The sequence below is a fragment of the Cryptomeria japonica genome, chromosome 11 (assembly GCF_030272615.1).
Source record: "Cryptomeria japonica chromosome 11, Sugi_1.0, whole genome shotgun sequence".
In the NCBI taxonomy this organism is placed as follows: Eukaryota; Viridiplantae; Streptophyta; class Pinopsida; order Cupressales; family Cupressaceae; genus Cryptomeria; species Cryptomeria japonica.
Window position 1 is genome coordinate 241,412,177 of NC_081415.1, and position 17,850 is coordinate 241,430,026.

The following is a 17,850-nucleotide window of genomic DNA, read 5'->3' on the forward strand; positions in this document are numbered from 1 at the left end:
GACCGGTCGCCATCAGAGATTAAATCTCAGACACCGAATTCTTTATATAAAGCATTAGATAATAAATGACGCATTGCAATTGAAAAAGAATAGGAGATTAGGGAGAAAGTCTTTGCACAGTAATTTCCTGACCTCTCAAATTCAGAATTATTTGATGTTTTGGACCAAAATAAAGGACTCTTCTTTACAAGGAGAAGAAGACTCTGGTTGTTGGAGGGAAGAGTTGATGATGTTGAAAAAGACACTCATCAGTATATGAATCATGCTATTCAAGCTCACAAAGCATGAATGGTCAACCTACAAGCAAAAAAAGAACCGGTCATATCCAAACCGGATGAAGTTTTTGATGAAGAAGGAAACCCGGTTGAAGAACCAATCGACACTATTGATGTCGATGCCCTGGATGTAGAAGATGTCACTCAGGACATACCTTCTAAGGGAACAGAACAGGGGCAACAAGCCGAACAGGGCAGTGAGCAAGCCAAGGACACACAGGAAGCGGCTAAGGAACATGAAGAGAAGAAGAAGAGGGATGAAGATGAGAAAAAGAGAAAAGAGGAAGAGAAGAGAAAAGAGGAAGAGGAGAAATGAAAAGATGAAGAGAAGAAGAAGCAAGAAGATGATAGGAAGAAGAAAGAAGAAGAGGATAAGGAAGAAAAGAAGAAACAGGAAGAGGAAGAAAAGAAGAAGAAGGAAGACGAAGAAAAGAAAGAAGAGGAGAAGAGGAAGGAAGCAAAGAAAAGGAAGAAAGAAGAAGTAGACAAGGCAACGGAAGCAATGAAGAGCACATAGATGGAGACTCTGAAGGCAACTGGGAGTCAAGCCAAACTGGCTGATATCTCCAATCCTATCGATCTATAGTCTGCAAGTGAGTCAGAGCTTATGCAGAGCATCAAGGTTTCTCAAGAGCGCCTTGAGATCATTCATAGGAAAAAGGAGCAAGACATAATTCAGGTGGCTGTAGACACCCTTACCAGTTTGATCCCCGATACCAATCTTCCTAACACTGAATCATCACTTGCACGGCTCAAACTACTATGTACTGTAGTGTGGATGATCAGGTGCAGAGCCTGGAAGAAGCAGCTAAGGCAAATATCAAGAAAGACCATCAAAAGGCTCTTAACATTGCTCTGGTGAAAAAGTTGAATGAGCTCTAGTCTGAACTTCTGAAAGACCAAAAGGATATAAGGGACGCTTTGGATGAGGGAAACTTGCTACTAAGAAAAATCTATCAACCCCATCTATTTTGCGATGATGTGCTAACTCAGAAGAAAAAGCTTCAAATTGACTTACAGTCCTACTTGAGCACATTTAAGCCACCCTATGATTCCTTTGCAACTTATGGGCAAACCATTCACCGGTTCTAGATCCAGTCAGCCAAAATGGAGCAAGAGCTCAGTACACGATCTAGAGATTTGTAGGAGCTACAACTAGTTTTACTTCCACATCTGCAAATTCTTCAGAAATGTTATCTAAACCTGGATGCCTTGACAGTTACGCAGGAGATGAGCACAGTTGATGCCATGGAGGAACAGGTATCCCAGATGTAAACAGAGAAACGCCACCTCCCTACTTGAGTCCTGGTCTCTATCCATGAAACAATTGTTGCAGGGCTATAAATCATTTTTTGACAAGTATTATTCATTGTTGTCATAAACTTTTATTATTTCAATATCAAATGGAAACAGGGTTGTTCAGCAGTACTTTGTCATTGTTGGTAAAGGGGGAGAAGTACTCTATCTATTTTGGAGACAAATAGGGAGAAGTATCTAGTTTTAAAATTTTGATATATGCTATATGCTCTGATATCTCAATGTTTATGCTCTGTATGCAAAATTTCTATACATTGTGTTGATTAAGGGATAGTGTATATGCTTAGGGGGAGCAATTTTGTTAATGGCATGTTTTTTTGTTGTAAAACACTTAGATGTCAAAATTTTATTTTCCTAACTGTTGCCATCAATGCCAAAGGGGGAGATTGTTGGCATTTTTTATTTTTATGTTGTGATTGTCATTGATGAACACACACTTGTATTGAGATCCCCTTTATATGTATGAGCTAGAGCTCAACCGGTATTTGTTCCAACCGATATGTTGTATTCTACTCTTTAGACTATTGGTGATTTTGCAGAATGTGTTTCCCGGTCTGAAGTGGCATGTTGACCCCAAGTGGCTCGTAGATCTCAAGTGGTATGAGGGAGCAAAGAGGAATAACACATTCTTACCAGTATTCATTTTTGTCAAACCGGCAACTAGTATTTTGTATGACCCGGTAATACTCTATGATGAGTTACCAACCGACATTTTGTGATGAGTTACCAATCCACCGATTGATTGACGCTGCCGACACACTGACGGTGCTTTTTGTGTCATGTTACTGAGTATGTCTAGATTCATTGAACCTAGGAAATTGTAATGTAATCCTATTGGACCGATATGAAATTAGATTCCTTTAAAAGGACATCATGTCTGGGGTTTTAGGTTGTTGCTGAAAGGGTTTATATTGTGGCTAGGGTTTAAGGTGGTTGTTGAGTTGTTGTAAGTACGATCTTATCTGAGAAGATCAAGTTGTAACTGAGAGAGAGATAGAGAAGACTGAAGTAATGCTAGAACACATTAGCAGTGAGCTATACTAGATCTAACCAAGCAGTTTTGTGCTATTAGATAGATCAAACACTTGTTGATTACTCACATCTTTGATAAGTTTGTAGCCCTTAACTGGGTAGGCCCAAAAGCCTATTGTAAAATCCTCTAACAAGGTGGTTCACTTCTGTGAATCTAAAATCCTCTAACAAGGTAGTCTTTAATCGAACTTATCTCCTAACAGAGATTGAGATTCCTAACAGGATCTGTTCTGGTGAAGAACATTGTAAGACCTTAACCGGTCTGGTTTCTATTCTGCAGATAGTGACTTGTGAGTTCCATCTCACTGTGGTTTTTCCCGTTTGGGTTTCCATGTCAAATATCTTGTGTTATGGTTGTATTTCTTTTGTGGGTGAATGCTTTATTTGCATTTTGGTTTGCATGTGTGATAACCGGTCTCTCTATTAGATTGTTTTACTGGTTTATCTTCAGACTGTTTAAATGTCTAAGTACAGAGATTTTTGGCATACTAATTCACCCCCCCCCCCCCTCTTAGTTTTCATCACATGGAATACTAAAGAATCCCCCTATTTTTTAAAAACAATTCCCTAAACTCCTTTTTTTCACCCCCTCCCAATACACAACCCGAAATAAAATCCCCCAATTTTCACAAAATATTGCATTTTTTCATAGATCAAATTAAAAAACTCCCTATTTTCACTGATAAACAATTTATCATACCCTCATTTTTGGGATATTAAACCCCCCAATATGAATGCATGTGATATAATATTGCTTATCCATTGAATCCCCTATGATGTGATTCATGGTAGAGGTTCTATATCTTTTGATGGAAAGAATAATACTAATAATGTCTTATATGTTGAAGGTTCAAAGCATAATTTTTTGAGTGTTCGACAAATGGTTGACAAGGGATATGATTTGCAATTCAAGAATGGTAACTGCAAGATTTTGAATGTGTTTGTTATAGAAATTAGAAATGGACTAAGACTAAAGGTAATATCTTTCACTTGATTTCTCGTTAGATAAGTCGTTTGATTGCTCATATAGATGAAAGTTGGTTGTGGCATAGGAGGATGTGTCATTTTAATTTTGGTTGCATGATAAGGATAAGTTCTGCTCAAGCTGATGGAGATTTTCCTAAGATTGTGAAACCTGTTATTGTGAGGATCAGGTTATTACTGAGATGGGGGGTGAATCAGTAATAAGGATAAATTGAAACTTTTCACCAATCTGTACAATACTTTACAAAATAGTTCATAACCAGTACCGGTAGTTGATCTAACAATCACTTAAAGAAGATTTACCAAAACATTACCAGTAGCAACTTAAGTGTTCACCATAAAGTAAAGACATCAAATGTATAGCTCAATAATCCATTCACAACATGAACACAAAGATTTTTCACGTGGAAACCCAAATGGGAAAAAACACAGTGGGAATTAGTACCCACAAAATAATGTACCTTTTCAGAATGTGTGATGTTAGGATCCTAGCCTAGTTAGGAGCTTTACAATAATGTCTGGTTAAGAGTAGACCCTGTTAGGAGTCACCCGGTCAAGGGATTTTATAGTTTAGTTCTATGAGGAACTTTACCCTATTAGGAGTAACCTCATAGGAGGATTTAAACCCAAATTAATGAGCCACCCGATGAAGGGATTTACAAGATCAGGCCTGTTAGGACCTACCCGGTTAAGGGATTTTAATGTTGCTGCAACTACTAGGAAACAATAGATAAATGATCTAATCAATGCACTTCTTGCTAATATAGATCCTTGTTAGCTCCAATCTACTTCTCTCATGCAAACATCACAAACTAGTTTGGCACACTCACACTTCTCTGATCACCGACACAATAAACCTTCTAAAAAATGACCTAAATAACCTTTACAATTAGGTCTATTAAACAACCCTAAATCTACAATGAATCTACATCATAGATTATATCAGATCATTACAACAAGCTACAAGACAATTATAGTCATTGAATGATTATAACTCATCACCGCATATTGATCTGATAAGCCATCAAACCCTTATCACATTATGCTAAGCACTTCACTGCTTCCCAAGAAATTTGATCCTTGTATGTGTGAAAACAACATCTTATCTCTTCACATAGATTCGGGCATGTCATCATCAACATATGAACATGAAAAGAATCATCGCCAAACCATAAAATATCACCGATCAAAATATCTTGATACCGTCTCAAACCCTAGCTGATTATACAATAGTCAATTACAAACATGACTTCTGGTTCTCCAAACATGATGTGGTTCATGGAATAGACTCATTATTATGTCATAAGCACACATTCCAAACTGCAACACATAACTCAGCACGGATCACAGCCACAACCATCTCCTTCTCTGTTCCTTCTTACCGGTTCACTATCACTAGGTAGTTTTGTTTTCCAACTCAACTAATTTTAATCCATTACTGGTTATAACCAATAGACTTGGATGACATACCAAGCATAGAAAAACATGGATAAATATGGTTTCGATCAATGAAAACATAAATAACTGATCATCAAGCATCATATCATAATTACATCATCACCAACAATCCATCAATAGATCATCACCAAGAGTCCTTTAATATATCATCACCAATAGTCCTTTACCAATGCACTATCATATCCATCAGTTATGCCAACATGTTGTTGGCATATGTGCAGAGTTTGATGACATGATGATATTGTATGATTGTCATTGATGTCAATATGGTGAAGAGTGAACCGGTATATTGAAGTAAGCAACTTGCAAAAGAACTGGTATGATGTAGTGAACCGGTATATGTGAAAAAGTGAAGCGGTATGTCTATCCAAGTGCACCAGTATGTTGGAATGTGAACCTGTATATGGAATGTTTTGTATCAAGGTTTCATATGGTATGACTACCGGTTGGTAGTCTTAGCTTCAAGGTTTCCAATTGAAGTGTTCCAATCCAGTGTGATTCAACCGATGATATCATGTGATGAGTTAGCATTGTAATGAAGAACAGATTATGTTGCCACGTCATCCTTGTGTGCGTGAAGGAGATTGATCCTATCTACCTCGAGAATGTGTGAAGTCTATGTAAACGGTGGAGAATGCATGATGGGTTATCAGCCTCCAAGAAGCGGTGAAAAATGAAAGATGGAGAATGTCTTGAGATCTATTCATGAATGTTGTATTCAATGCAAAGTGTTCAATGGTTGGGATTGAACTGACTGAATTGCTTAACCTAAATGTTTAGGGTTTAGGGTTTATGCTACCTACCTATCTATTTCCTATAAGGTCAATGTTGTTTCTCATGTTAAGGTTGTTGGCAAATGTTGTGTGTGTATCTAAGTGCAGAGATATGTGATTCTTGCCAGACCAGATAAGAGAATAGATACCTGCAGAGTGTGATTGCAAAAGGAAGGAACTAAAGCAAATTTGGATTGGTATTGAGTGTTGTTACCAGATCACTATAATACCTGTTGATCTCTAACCACTTCAACAGTTGGAAAATCCCTTAACAGTGTCACTTTAACTAGCTTGTTGTAAATCCTTTAACAAGGTGACTCAAAATCATTGAGTTCTCAAAATCCTCTAACAAGGTAACCTTTAACAGGGTTTAACTCTTAACCAGGTATTTATCCATCCCTTAACTAGGTGATCCCTAGTAGGATCAGTTCCTAACAGAACCTATTGTAACAGTCTTTAACCGGACCAGGCTCCTAACAGAGTGGACTTCAAAATGGTTCAAAGAACAAATTGTTGGAATTCATCCCCATCGTGGTTTTTCCCAGTTGGGTTTCCATGTGAAAAATATGTGTGTCATGTGTAATGCATTTTCATGTAATGCTTTGTTATTTTCTGTCAAGTGGTAAATCATGTTGAACTAGGGGGATATTATATTTTTGATTGTAGAGTACTAGTGTATGTGTATGGGTGAAGTGGAAATACGATGTTAGATTGTGTGGAAAGCTAAGTGTTACTAGTTTAGATTGTTCACCGTCTCACTGTGTTTAACCGGTAGTAATCTGGTTTAGACCGGTGTTAGTGATTGTCAGTCAAGTGCACTATTTGCAGTCAAACCGGTTCAAGAAAAGTGATTTTTGCTTGTATTGATTCACCCCCCCCCCTCTCAGTATCGGTTTGGTACTAACTATTCATCAATTATTCATCAATTGGTATCAGAGCGTCCTCCAGGTCCTCTGTATTGTAAGCTTAACCTCTTGAGGGAAAGATCCTAGTCTAATGATGAAGAGGGAAGGTCCAGAGTTCAACAGAGATAACTTTAAAATATGGAAGGATAGAATAAAGATATACATCATAAGCATGGGTGATCAACACTGGAGCTATGTTAAGAATGCTTATGTAATCCCTACCAGTACTCTCACCAATGATCAAAAGAGAGAGATTCAAGAGAATGGGCAAGTCATGGAAGCCCTAATCAACAATTTATCTGGCATTGAGTTTATTGATGTTTAGGATAAAGAGAATCCCAAAGAAGTATAGGATCCACTTGAGAATATCTATGGCAGTGATGAGCATGTAAAACAAGATAAGGAAGAAAATATTAGGGGAAATTTTGAACACATGTGGATGGTTGAAGGAGAGACCATTCAATAATATGGAATAAGAATCAAAATGGTTGTAGGAAATATCAAGAGTCCAGGTGGTAAAATAGAAGATTCCACTATTGTTAGAAAATTTTTGAGATCCTTATTACCAGTCTATGCAATAAGGGTTGCTTCTATTCAGGAGTTGAGGTTTGTATACAAGAAAAGGTATCCTTGGACTCCATCATTGTAAAGTTGACAGCCTATGAGCTAAGTAATTATGATGGTAGTATACAGAAGACTGAATCAGCCTTTAGAGCATCTGCTGCACCATCTAGAAAGGGAAAAGAAGCAAGTACCAGTTGTGAACCAAGACAAAGCAGAGAAATGGATGATGAGGAGATCCTGGTAGAATTTGAAGCTCTTCTTGCCAAGAGAATTCCTAAGGTAATAGGTAAATACAGAGGTAACCTCCCTTTGAAATGCTTTTCTTGTAACCGGATAGGACACATTGTTGTAAACTATCCTAATGGAGATAATAAGGACAAACCGGAAAAGTTCAAGAAGTTCAAAGGAGGAAACTGGAGAAACTGTTTTGAAGCAGTTGATGAAGGTGTCACTAATGAGGAATCAGAAGATGAAGAAAGTGAAGATATTGTGTTTGTAGAAGTCAAGGAAGATGTGTCAGACAAGAAGGCTCTTGTCTCCCACTTTTATAATTCCAATGAGTAGATCATTGACAGTGGGTGTTCTCACCATATGATTGGTGACCAGAGTAAGTTTCTATCTCTGGAAGAGTATGATGGTGGTGTTGTCCATTTTGGCAATGATGCACCATGTATGGTAAAAGGTAGAGGGTCTATCTCTCTGAATGGAAAAGGCAGTGCTGATAATATGTATTGGGTAGAAGGTCTCAGACACAACCTTTTGAGTTTTGTTCGGTTGAATGAAAATGGACTCACTCTGAAATTCAAAAAGGGAGTGTGGAAAATCAAAGGAAAGAATGGTGAACTAATGGCCACCAGTATGCAAACCAAAGGTAACCTATTTCAGCTCAATGCAAATATCAGTACATGTCTTATGGCTAAGTTTGATGATAGCTAGATATGGCATAGGAGACTCTACCATGTAAATTTTGATAACATAGAGAAGGCCAGTAAGATCAGGGTAGTTAGAGGATTGCCTATGCTGAGAAAACTGGAAAATCCTTTGTGCGGAGAGTGTCAACTGGGGAAACTATCTTCCTCAACCTTCAAAGATAAATCTTTCACTACAGACAATTTACTTGATCTTGTGCATACTGATTTGTGTGGTCCTATGAAAACTAGGAGTGGGTAGGGAGATAGGTATTTTATGATTCTTACTGATGATTGCTCAAGAATGATGTGGGTCACATTCTTGAAGGACAAGTCTGAAGCCTTTGGAAAGTTCAAAGCCTTCAGAGCACTGGTGGAAAGAGAAAGTGGTAAGGGAATCAAACGCCTTAGAACTGATCAAGGTGGAGAATTCACTTCCGATGAATTCAACAAATACTATGAAGAGAATGGCATCAAGAGGCAACTGTCTGCCCCCCATACTCCACAACAGAATGGCCTAGCAGAGAGGAACAACCGGACTATGGTTAAAGTAGCTAAAACTATGTTGATCCAAGGGAAGGTTGCTCACACCTTTTGGAGAGAAGCGGTGAGCACTACAGTCTACATAATGAACCGAGTACTCATCAAAAAGGGTAAGGATAAAACACCTTATGAGAATTAGATTGGTAAGACACCAGTGGTAAGCTACTTCAGAGTGTTTGGTAGAAAATCTTATATCAAGAGGAGTGAACATCAGAGAAAATTTGATGCTAAATGTGATGAGAGAATATTCCTAAGGTATTTCACCAAGAGTAAAGCTCTCAAGTGTTTTAACAGTAGAACTTGGAGAATTGTTGAAAGGATCAATGTTAGAGTTGATTAAACCTATGAAAAACCTAAGGAAGCCAAAAGTGAGCAAGTAAGAGATGAACCAGTAGTAACCTTTTGGGAACCGGCTGTAAAAAAGCCCAGTACCAGTAAATGTGTTCCTACACTAGTACATGTTGATGCTGATGAAGATGAGGATGAAGAAGAAAAGCAAGAGGAATCTATTAAGATCATCCCTAGGTATGTGAAGTTGAATCATGATCCAAGGTAGATCATAGGAGATAAAGATGTAGGAATTCTTACAAGAAGAAAGGTCAGAGAAAATTCTTGTATGATCTCTGAATTTGAGCCTAAATCATTTAAAGAGGCACATAAAGATGAAGACTGGATCAAGGCAATGGAAGAGGAACTTGACTAGATAGAAAAGAATGGTACATGGTCTTTGGTACCCAGATTGGAGTATAAAAATGTCATTGGCACCAAATGGGTTTTCAGAAATAAGTTGAATGAAGATGGCACGATGGTAAGAAATAAAGCCAGACTGGTGTGTAAAGGATATGCTCAAGAAGAAGGAGAAGACTATGGAGAAACCTTTGCTCCTGTAGCCATATTGGAAGGAGTTTGTATGCTTCTTGTATATGCAGCTTTTAAGGGATTCAAAGTATATCAAATGGATGTAAAATCTGCATTCCTAAATGGAGTACTTGAAGAGGAGGTGTATATAGAGCAACCGAATGGGTTTTCCCTATCAGAAGATAGTGACATGGTGTGTAGGCTACATAAATCCTTGTATGGACTAAAGCAGGCACCTAGAGCATGGTATAAACACTTGCACTCCCATCTTGTGAAGATTGGATTTGAAAGAACAAGTGAAGATAGCAATATCTACTTGAAATCATAAGCAGGTTAGATTTTGATCTGTGAAGTATTTGTTGATGACATAATCTTTGGTGTAGATGACAAGATGAGTCATCACTTTGCAAATGAAATGAAGAAGGAATTTGAGATGTCACTCATAGGGGAGATTAAGTTCTTCACTGGACTACAGATTCAACAAATGAAAGATGGAATCTTTATCACTCAGTCCAAGTATGTCATAGAGGTATTGAAGACCTTTGACATGGAAAACAGCAAACCGGTTAGTACACCAATGGTGACCGGTTGTAAATTATCAAAAGAGGATAACTCAGCATTGGTAAATGAGAAGGAATACAGATCAATGATTGGTAAGTTGCATTATGTAGTACATAGTAGATTGGACATTGCACATGCAATGGGCATTACTACACGGTTCCAAAAAATCCCAAAAGAATCCCACCTAGTTGCAGTCAAGCGGTCTAAGATATCTAAAGAACTATTGATTATGGATTGTGGTATCCATAATGTAATGATTTCAACCTGAGAGTGTTTATAGATGTTGATTAGACTAGTAACGTGGACGATCGGAAGAGCACAATCGGTGGTGCATTCTTTCTTGGTGGTATACTGGTCTCATGGATGAGTAAAAAGCAGAGTTGTATCCCTTAGTCTATAGCAGAAGCGGAGTATGTTGCAGCTTTTATGAACTACACCCAGACTATTTGGATGAAGCATGTATTAAATGGCTTCAAAGTTCCTATATATGAACTGATAAGTATATTTTGTGGAAATACAAGTGCAATTAACATCTCCAAGAATCCGGTTTTACATGCTAGAACCAAGTACTTTGAGCTCAAGTATCATTTCTTGAGGGAAATAGTTCAAAACAAGGAGGTTGCATTGGAACATGTTTCCAGTAAGGAGCAGTTAGCAGACATATTCACCAGGCCTCCACCGAAGGCTACTTTTACCTATTTGAGAGGTGAATTAGGGGTGCTGCCCCTTCAAGAGGTCAACTAAAGGTGTGTGCTCCACATCAATCAGGTCTTACATTGATATATCCTTTTTTTAGGATTGGTGTGTTGTAGGATGCTACTCCTTAGGGGGAGCAACATAGTAGAACATAGATGTATATGCCTCCACTTTGGCATTGTTGTCAAAGGGGGAGAAGATGTGAAGCAGAGAAGATATCTGCAGTATTGGGGGAGAAGATCTGAAGCAGAGAGATATCTTTGTATATTGCCATCAATGCCAAAGGGGGAGATTGTTGGCATATGTGCAGAGTTTGATGACATGATGATATTGTATGATTGTCATTGATGTCAATATGTTAAAGAGTGAACCGATATATTAAAGTAAGCAACTTGTAAAAGAACCAGTATGATGTAGTGAACTGGTATATGTGAAAAAGTGAAGTGATATGTCTCTCCAAGTGAGCCGGTATGTTGTAATGTGAACCGGTATATGAAATTTTTTGTATCAAGGTTTCATATGGTATGACTACCAGTTGGTAGTCTTAGCTTCAGGGTTTCCCGTTGAAGTGTTCCAAGCTTGTGTTATTCAACTGATGATGTCATGTGATGAGTTAGCATTGTAATGAAGAATAGATTGTGTTGCCACATCAGCCTTGTGCACGTGAAGCATCTTGCATGAAGGAGACTGATCCTATGTGAAGTCTCTGTAAATGGTGGAGAACGCGTGATCGGTTATCAGCCTCCAAGAAGCGGTGAAAAATGAACGATGGAGAACTTCTTGAGATCTGTTCAAGACTATTGTATTCAATGCAAAGTGTTCAATGGTCAGGATTGAACCGACTGAATTGCTTAACATAAATGTTTAGGGTTTTGGGTTTATGCTACTGACCTATCTATTTATGAAGCCTGTTATGTCTATTTTTCTTCTCATTTTCTCTTTATTGATCATCTCCCCCTTTGACAACAATGCCAGGGGTGCAAAGGAATCTTTTGTCTTCAATTTTTCTGCTACATTTCCATCATCTCTGTATGTCACATCTTAACTGCTCCCCCTGAGGAGTAGCTCACTTCTCATCAATCCACAATTAAAGATATTCAAGAATTCTATTGGATTGATTCTTCACTAGCATCCTAGTTGATCTTGGGTAGGGGTATAATCCCTAACTTACCTTTGAGATATGCAAAGGTAGCCTTAGGTAACAACTTAGTGAATATATTTGCCAACTGGTCCTTACTAGATACATAAAGTGATACTTAAACTTAATAAATGTTTAGTCCTAGTATGCAATACTAGGTTCTTTGATATGTTTATAGAACTAGTTTTACGTTGATGTATTATCATCGATTCTGTCATATCTTGATTGAAACCTTACAACACATGCCTCATCCAAATAGCTTGTGTACAATTTATGGATGCAGCTATATACTCTACTTCTATTGTAAACTGAGATATACAAGTTTGTTCCTTACTAGTCCAAGCTACCAGTCTACCACCTAGAGAGAATGTGCCACCAGTTGTGCTCTTCCAGTCATCCATATTCCCTGCCCAATCAACATCAAAGAATACTTGCAATGAAAAATTTCCTTTGTATGGATACCACAATCCATAGTCAACTATCCATTTAAGATATCTAAATATACCCTTTACTGTTGTCATATGTGTCTCCTTAGGGCTTTTATGAAATATTGCTACTAAACCAACTACATGGGAAATATCTGGTCTACTATGAACAACATAATTCAATTTCCAAATCATGGATCTATATTCATTCAATCCATGGAGATGTTTTTTTGTCGAGGCTTCTACTTGTATCACCATCAATGGTTGCCAGTCTTAATACTTTTGGGATTTTTTGCTCCATTCATCAAGGTTTCCCCTTAGCTCCATCCTTGTATGTTCTTGTTGTTGAAGGTTTTGGCTACTTACTTGCCCATTCTACTTCGCAAGGGCTGGTTCAGGGGATATCTCTGCCTGATTCCCCATCTCAGCTAATCAATGCTCATTTAGCCAATGATTCCTTCCTCACTCTTCTAGAGGATGAGGATAATATTAAAGCGGCCTTGTCTTGCTTGGAGACCTATTACCTTGCCTCTAGTTTGTCCATTCAGTGGCATAAGACACTCTATTACAAACAGTTTGCTCTGCCTTCGCCCGAGTGGCTTTCTCAATATGGCTGGAAGTGGATTTCTCCAGGGGAAATTTTTCACTTCTTGGGCATTCCTTTTTCCTTTGAAGCTTCCCCTACTAAGATTTGGTCTATTATACTACTTTGAATTTTAAAAAAATGGCCTACTATATTACCAAATCTCTTTCTCTTGCAGGAAAGTTCCAGATATGCCCCAAAGTTTTGGTTGCTACCCATGCTTATTCTTCTTCCTGTTGGGCTCCTTCTAAAGCTTCTTATCAGAAGTTCAAAAAAATCCTTTGTGACCTCCTTTGGTCCTCATCAGATTCTCATAAAGGTTTCCATAGGGTTTCTTGGGAATTATGTTGCCTTCCTCGCAATTTGGGTGGTCTTGGTTTGCTTTCTACCTAGAGATAGGGAATAGCCCTATGTGTCAAATGGGTGATTAGAGCTCTTTCTAGTTCTAAAGCTTGGAAAATCCTCCTCAGACATTGCATTTAGTCTGTGTTTCCACTTCATAAACCTAAATGGAAAGGTATTGGCCTGCAAACCCTTATGGTTATGAGGGAGCCTATTAGAATCATGGGGACCTTCATTTCTAAGAGTATTTGGAGAGGTTGGGAGGCGATTAAACCCTGGATTCGGTGGGTTGAATATGGATTTTAGGATAGGATTTCCCTTAATCTCCATAATGTTTGGTGGTCTCCTTTATTTTCCTTAAATGGTAGACCTTTGGCCAGAATTCCTTGGATTAAGGCTCTCCAATTTCATAAAAAGGCATCCAAACTGTGCAACATATCTTCCACATACCCACTATGCGGATCTTCTCTTGGGATACTTTTCACCCTTTGTTTGGGCTTTCTAATCAAGACCAGGACACTTTTGAGACCTTGATGAGTTTCATCCCTTCTTATATGCTTCACAAGGTTGGCATTCATGGTACCAAACCCTGGTGGAAGGATTGGAAGTGGTACCCAAATACCCCTTTGTGGGGTTATAAGCCTCGGTTGGGTTATCCTTGTCTTTTGCCTCATCTTTCGATGGTGAATTCTTTGAACCTCATATGACATTTTTTTTCCAATCTCCATGTCTGGAGGAAACATTTTTTAGTCATATGGTCTGCTAGAATAGAGTCAAAGCTTGCCTACTTTTCTTGGTGTATTTTATTGCAAGGCTTACCTGTGGGGTCGCAGCTTCTTCATCTTGGGGTTGTTGACCCTTGCTACCCATTTTTTGGGCAACTTGAATCTTTTAAACATCTCTTTTGGTTCATAAGTCTAACCCTGGATATCAGAACAATAATTTAGTGGTACGTAAGTCTTTTACGAAATTCTATTTGCTCATGGGTTGAATAAGAAAATTTATTCTTTATTCAATTTGATTCTTATATGGGTGCATAATATTCATTACTTCATTTTGGAGTTGTGCAAAGGACATCTAGAGAGTTTATTTTCCAATTTAATTATAGAATTCTTCTCATGTATTAAAGTATTCAAGCCTCAAATTGGATGGTAAGTCATTTAGCGTTGAAAGACCATTATTGATGGTGTTTGGATGTTTCAATTGCAGGCATAATTAGATCTTTTGGTGAGATTACTACCTTGCACGATGCATTCTATAAGGATATGACATCACAATTGGTATGAAAAATCAAGAAGGGAGTTATAATATTCAATTGATCATAAGATGCAACCATTATAGTTCTATGTCAATCCATTCAATGTGTCTAATTTGTTGCAATCATCTTGATTAGTCAGCTACAACATGCCTAAGCTCTAAATTATGCAAGAAAATAATGCAACATACCAGATCGGTCACTTTCAAGGCCATTGTTGGAGTCAAAAATGCAGAAGATACAACCAAGCATGTAATTATTTACCTTCTAATGATGTTCCTTTGACTGACTATACTATCATTTTATAGGTATACTCCAACACTTAATGCATCGACTTATGATGATATTTGAAGTGGAAAGGTTACTGGTCAGTCACATTAGCATAATAATTTGTGTGAAAATAAAGATGAAATGGATCTAAATCTGATCACAAAAAAGAAATTAAGTGACATTGCCACAAAAATGGGTCATGAAGTATCAAGAAAACATGGCCAAATTGAAGAGAATGAGGCATTTACAATTCTGCCCCAAAACTATTGTCATGAGCGATCAACAGGCAAAGTATCTTTGAAATCTTCACAAGGTAATTTTGATGACTCTTTTAAGATTGGGCAAGATTCATATAATGAAGATAAATTTATTCATAACTTATGCTGGGTAGATATTCCACTTGAACAAAGTGAATTGAACAAGAGGTTACAAATACTAGGTATTCCAAGGTCATTATTAGATTTTGAATTGTTGGAAGGATGTAGGATACACCTAATAAAACAACATCAAGAGATAGATTTCCATGCTTTCCTTGGAAAGATAGGATTTTCTTTGAAGGAATAAAGACTATTCAAAAGGTATTAATTCCTATAGAAGATTATTGGGATAGTCAATCAAGGAAGAAGATGAAAATGAGCAACTTCATGATCCTCTAGAAGATATGCATCTACCTAATGAAGAAGATGAAGTAACCAACATTTAGAAGAAAGATGGTGAGCTAATTCCAAATGATGAGGAAATTTATGAGGTAGAATCTAACCCATCATTATTTCATAGTGATTTGTTTACACCCAATCTTGAAACAGAATCATTGTCCAACAAAAAATCCAAATCTTATTTGGATCCACGAGATGAAGAGAGTGAATTCATATATGCCTTCATAGATATTTTCATGAAAAGTGGAAATGAAGAAGTCTCCTCTAATAAAATCTTGAGTGATGTCATCCTTGTTGTTTTGAATGTTAATCATGATGAAAAAGAGAATGACATGTTTTTGGACGAGATAGTGGGTAATCCTTATAATGGGATAACAAACATATCTTTTTCCATATGTAAAGAGATTGCTGCACAAACTAATTTTGGGGATGTTAATGACCTAATTCATGGTTGGAATAATCTATTGGCTAAGGAAAATTAATTATATCAAACTCATGAAAGCCATGAGGATGAATGGAATGAGTTGGACTACCAATAAAACTTTTTAACAACAAATAAAGCATTCCATATAAATCAATAAAAAGAGTTGGAAATTGATTTTTTAGAGGTGAAGAGTCAAATCAATGTTCATATTAGTTCATATTCATATAAAAATTAAATCAGTCAAGAAGGTAAAGTAGAAGGTAAGTCATGATACATGTGCTTGGATTGATGAAAATGAGACTAACTTTTGGTTGCAGTAGGAGATGCATGATGAAACTCAAATGGAGGAGATGTAGTTTGCATTCCTTAGAGCTACATGGGGTGGGTTATTATTACTACATGTATTGAAATCAGTTAATTAGTAACCTGTATACTTTTTGTTCTAAGTTTTTGGTACATAGTCTGAGTTTGATTTAGTTAGGTAGGTGTCTAGTTAGTTAGTTTCCTTTTGTGTTTTAGTAGCTAGTTTTGTTTTTTTACTTGTCCTTGCTAGTTAGTTAGTTTCTTGGTAGTGTCAGATTTATTTTTTAGTTTTCTTTTGGTTAGTTTGGTCTAGTTTTGATATTTTTTAGCTCTCTTCTCTTTTTATCTCATTCCCTAGATCTCATGGTCCTATTTTTCTAATGGGTGCATATTTTTTTTTATATAAAAGGGCATGTTTGTATGGGTAAATTGTGTAACTATTAATGGCGAGATATTGTTAGTTATTTCTTGATGGAAAAGTAGTCATTTTCTCAAAAAAATTGTTTGTATCATTTATATTAGTTTGTGTGTTTTCTAGTCCAACTATATTTAAGAAGTTTTTTATGCTCGAGATGATGCTTTCTTGAAATATTATATTCTCACACATTAATTTTTCCTAAATATTACTAGAATGAATTATTATAGTTGGTTATTGGGTGAAAAATGTAAAGGATTTTTTTTCTTGGTCACCATTATGGTTAACATAAAAGTTGTTTACTCCTTAGAGGTTAGCCTTAATTACCAACCTAGTAGAAAGTTTCATTTCTTGCGATTTGAGAGACCTATATGAGTGAATGTGTTAAAATTGAATAAAAAGAAAAGAAAGAAAGAAAAGAAAAGAAAATGATATATAATGAGAACTCAACTATCTAGGCGATCTAGGCAATCTCCACTGATGCTATGGATGCCTAGATGACACTAGAGAAATGCCTTGGGTGGGGTTAGTGATATCTTCGTTGAGGCTATGGATGCATGACTAGCAACAGAGCTATGTCTAGATGATCATTAGAAAGAAAAATCAACTTCAAGTAGCCTATCTCTAATTTGTAATGATAAACTTGTATTATTAAGGAAGGCTAAAAGAATCATATGCGCACACTTGGATTTTAAAAGTATTGGTTCTTGTAATATAAACATTCTTGCTCTTAGTTTTCTCTAGCACTCACTATTATGTTCTGATTGATTAAGCTAGGGTATTAGGTCTTGCATTGGTCTTTCATCTTGTAATTCTTTAGAGATTTTTTTTTGTTTTGGTTGGTATTTTTTGTGCCCTTGCACACTGTTAGCATGTTTGGCATAACTGATGAAGATGAGATGATGGTGGATAACTATACCGGTAGAGGAAAGCTGATATGATCAGTTATTTATGTTTTCATTAATGGCAACCAGGGTCAACTATTGTTTAATGATGTTTACAATTGCTTTTTGGTGATTGAATGTTTGGATAAGTGATTTGGTATACCAAAGTTAGAGTTTGACAGTTTGACAGAGTTTATCGGCAAGACTGTGAATTAGGACCTTAACCGGTAAAGTAGATTAGTTTTGATGGAATTGGGTGATTAGCCATGTTTGGTAACTTG